At 41.6% G+C, this 4,504-nt stretch overlaps 1 long non-coding RNA gene across 1 annotated transcript; it reads left to right on the top strand.

Moving 5' to 3' along the window:
* Window positions 1-5: 5 nt before the first annotated feature.
* LOC309871103 lies at window positions 6-3,937 on the top strand. Its single transcript, XR_014315035.1, has 2 exons — window positions 6-157; window positions 3,421-3,937. It is a non-coding gene; the product is annotated as an uncharacterized lncRNA (long non-coding RNA).
* Window positions 3,938-4,504: the final 567 nt, after the last annotated feature.

Raw genomic sequence — 4,504 nt, forward strand, 5'->3', positions numbered from 1 at the left:
TGTACAGTAATAATAATTATCACACATGACAATCACCTGTGACCACTTCCCCGCGCCCCTTCCGGGATTCAGCACAGTGATTGCTGGCTGGTTTTTTTCTTGCTTGATACCCATCCTGAGCTGTTTATGTCCTTGTGCCTCTCTTCACAAACCTGCTGTGAGTAGCTCGTCTGTTCCTTAACAGGCGCTGTATTTTTCTCTAAAGGTATATTTTCCCCTGTTTCATTTGGAGGGAGAGACGATTGTAAGGCAGCTATTTTCAATTTTGTTTGCTGAAGTTGTCACATCCTGGTGGAGCCTGGGTATTTATTTTTAGATTACATGTAAGTGGATAAGGAAAAAAAAAAGTGCTCAGGATCGTAATTTGAAAATCCCACTTTGCATCATTTGAACATTTTATCTTGAGCATATGCTGGCGAATCAGTCTGATCCAAAATAAACTTATTAGACAGCAGACACATGAAACCAAGTGACAGTTTGATGTTTGCCACGAGACTGCCCGTGCCAGTGTGAAGAGGGGCCGCGGGGCTCCATCCACAGCCCTCAGCCCTCCCAGACCATCAGGCTGTTGCCGCTCACTGGACACTGACCTGAAGAAACGGAGGAAGATTTCGGTGGGTTGTTTAGGGTCTGGCAGCATCTAGGGTAAACAAACAAACAAACATTAGCAAGATACACCAGTAGGAAGACTTCAAATTGTAGCCTTGGAGCAAATTCAGTGCAGCTCACAGGATGGCTCTCATGATGCCTTCATCACAGAAAGCTTAGATAGATTACACTCTTTGGATTTCGCTTGCACATAAATGTGTAGGTTATGCGTGTTTAAAGTGTTTTCTCTGTCAAACGAGGGTAATTTTTTCAAATTAAGCCAAAAAGCATGCCCTAGAAATGGGATGTGCTTTTACAGAAATGAATTATTGCTGTGTGCTATACAGGAATTTAACACTCACAATGGTAGGCTAATAAGTAGGTAAGAACAGAATATTAAATACAAAGAAATTTTTCTGGGTGAAGGGGAGGCATTAATGTTAAATTAGCTATGAAATTGTGACTGGTTTTAATTTTTTTTCTTTCATTTTGACTTTTGTCTGTTTCACTTTTATTTGTCAGGGTACACTTTTGCCAATCAAGTCAAGTATAACAGGTGGGTCTCCCTTTCACACAGCTTTAATGATAAGTGACAGAGATGGCAAAAGGCACTCAACCGCCTGCAGAATGCATTAAAAATTCAAAACTTTACTTATCAGTCTTTTATTAAAACTTTCTGTAATTGTGCAAAATTATTTCCCCACTGGGTTAGCTTTCAATATGGAGTACAATTATATTTCTGACACGAAAATAATTACAGTTAGAAAAGAAAAACTACAAGAAAAAAGAAGTATTTTTTAAAGTGAAATCCATCCATTTTACATCCATGAAGAGGCATTACTGTGAAAAATTAAGCGGTTACTAAAGTAAAGCTCCAGTTTTGAACATTTAACTTTCAGTACTAGACAAATCTAGTTTGTAGAAATGTAAAGGAATTATAGCTTAGGGTTAAAGACTTTCTAGTCCTTCTCTGTTTACCAAGAAAATACTTTGGCGTATTGTATCTTTCATCTGTCAGTGTTAGTGTAACTAAAATGGTGGATCTAAATTCTTTCCAACAGGATAAATATTAACAATAAGTTGCTGTGTTTTATGGAATTAGCCATGGTTTTTTTCTGTATGACTGATGTCTTCTTAGCTTATGATATTTTAAATTAGGATTTATTTGAGAGAGAGAGAGAAAGCAAGCAAGCAAGCACAAAGGAGGGAGGGCCAGAGAGAGAAACAGAATCCTTCATGAGCAGGAAACCCAATGTGGGGCTTGATCCCAGGACCCCGAGATACGACCTGAACCAAAGGCAGACGCTTAACTGACTGAGCCATCCAGGTGCCCCTTAGCTTATGATTTTTAATGCAGGTGTTCATAGCTCTGGACAAGGGGATCTGCTTCCATAGAGCAACTTAAAATAATTCCCAACCTCTACTTTAGTGATCTTCATCTCTTAATCTAAAATCTTATGAGTCAGGTTTCTAGAAAAACAATTGCCATGCGTACATTCCCCTCAGATGCAGAGATCAACATGTTTTTGAATGAGCATCTTTTATGTATAAGTCACTGTAGTTGGAACTCTGGGAAATATGGAGGCCTGAGTTTCTTTTCAGCTGGGGCTTTTGGAATCAGCTCAGATTTCCATGAAAGCTGACGCTTACTACCACCCTTTCTTCCTTTCCACCCTAATGAGACATTCTTTTTGAAGACAAGAAATACTCATTGTGTATTTATTAAGTATTCACATGATGTCAGGCAATGACACATAAATCTAAAGTTTCACACACAGCTTTGCTCCTGTCCTCCACTAGCACACATCCTAGAAGTAGACATGTGGAATCTAAACTACAATTCTAGGTGGAAAATGCTAGGTATCTCCTCAGTGGGGAGTGCAAGATCATCCTTGGATATGAGAAAGAATTGGAACTTCTATGTGTATGTCTGCGTGGGTGTGTGTATATATATATATTTTTTTAACTCATTTTTAATTTATTTTTTATCCTAATATACAGCATAATTACATACATTGGGAAACTAAAACAATTTATTTATTTATTTTCCAATTAATGAGTCTGTATCATTATGTGTGTTCCTTTATTTATTTATTTATTTTTAATTGACGTTCCCTTCCTGGTCCTGCTTCCATCAGTGGCAGCAGCCAGGGGAAAAGCAGAGGGGAAATAGGCAGCCCAAGGAAGGAGTCAGCTCTACGACATTCCATTTATATACAGAACAAAACACATAAGCACAGAGCCGCTACTGTGGGAAGAATTTGGTAGCATGGGAAAGGGGAGGAATAGGTGGGGTGTTTGGGTGTCATTAAAAAACACAACACCCCCCCCCCCCAAAACTGAGGTGCCTGGGAGCAACAGGCCTACTTCAACCCAAGAGGAATCAGATCAAAAACAGTTTGGGAAGGCCAGAACTGCCAGGGAGAGAGGCAAGAAAAAGGTCCAGGGGGTGGGGGGCTGTTTGGCAACTGGCGTGAAGGGATTGTCCTCCCCCTGCTGGGATCCCCCAGCCCCTCTAGTCTGGCAGGAAGGGGAAAGTCCGCAATCCCCAAGGTCAGGTCTGGGGCTGCCAGATGCTCCGGGCATGGACTGGTGGGGGTCTCACAGAGACTTGCCCTCCAGGGAGACGATGGCATTGTCTGCTCCCTCTCCTTCAGCTGCTCTGCTTGGGGTACAGTGGTCCTTGACCTTCTTGTAGTAGTTTGGTTATAATTCATGCTTGATCCTTGTCAGCTTCTTCCTGATGGTGTTCTTGGAGCTGACATAGATTTCTGTGCTCTTAAGGGGTTCAGACGCAGAAGATAAACACTGCTTGTCTCGTTGGTCTTACAGATTGCATCAGAAGGCGCAGAGTGGCACTCCTTATCTGGACTGTCTGGACAGGTGGTATAGATGTTGTCTTCTACAGTTTGGCCCAGATCACCTACCAGGATCTCCTTGCCCTGCTCCAGGATAATGTTCTTGTCCTCGCTCAGGCAGAACAACACCAGCTCCTTGCGCTTCTTCACCTCCACCGGTGTTGATGACTTTCACTCCTTCATGTCATCCAGCACTTTGATGAAGCCTCCAGAGACCACCACAGCAGAGGCCATGTTTCCGGATATGAATGGAGAGAGCAAGGAGAGTCGGAAAAGACAAGAGACACTGCAGCGGCTGCTGGGTGGGATCTGACTGACGAAAGGAGAATTTTAAATTCAAAATTTAAATTTTCTCTTAACCTGGACTGTGTTTATACTGCTATCTCCCATGTGGCTGTTTTTGTAATTCATTTGGGCACTTATATCCTGTGGTCGTGGTCAGACTGTGGATAGGAGGTCTGGAAACTTTAATTATAGTCTTGGTTATACTACTGTGTCCTCAAGTGAGTAATGTCATCTTTATCAGAGATGTTTTGTGTTATCTCCTTCTCCCTAATTCCTCTTTCCCCTAAATAAGCATTTATTGAAAGATCACTGTGGGCCAGAAACTTTCCTAAGCAATGTGTTAATCTATGGAATAATTGTAACAACCTTAAAAAGGAGGTAGTATAATCACCCCCTCAAAGGGAATGTATTACTTAAGAAAGCTGGGAGAAGGTAGTCAAACTGGATTCGTGGACACTGATGATAGAGTGGAGGGGAGTCTGTGGTCATTGGGGACACTCTTTGGACCATCGAGATGATTCATGAGATTTATGACTGCTGGTTGCTGGCTACTAACTTCCTGACCGTTAGCCCCAAAGGTTTCCAAAATTTCCTCTTGAAAGTTTTGATTTGACATTTGATGGAGGGATGAATGTAATATTACTGACATCTCTGTTCATAGAAGGGAGCTCTTGAGAGCGAACAATTAGACATGGAGATTTTCTATTGTGAGTTTAGATCTGGAGGCTTTACATAAAGCTCAGGTCCTGCAATTGTCTTGCCCAGTCCGATAA

Source organism: Mustela nivalis (assembly GCF_964662115.1).
Source record: "Mustela nivalis genome assembly, chromosome: 8".
NCBI classification, from domain to species: domain Eukaryota; kingdom Metazoa; phylum Chordata; class Mammalia; order Carnivora; family Mustelidae; genus Mustela; species Mustela nivalis.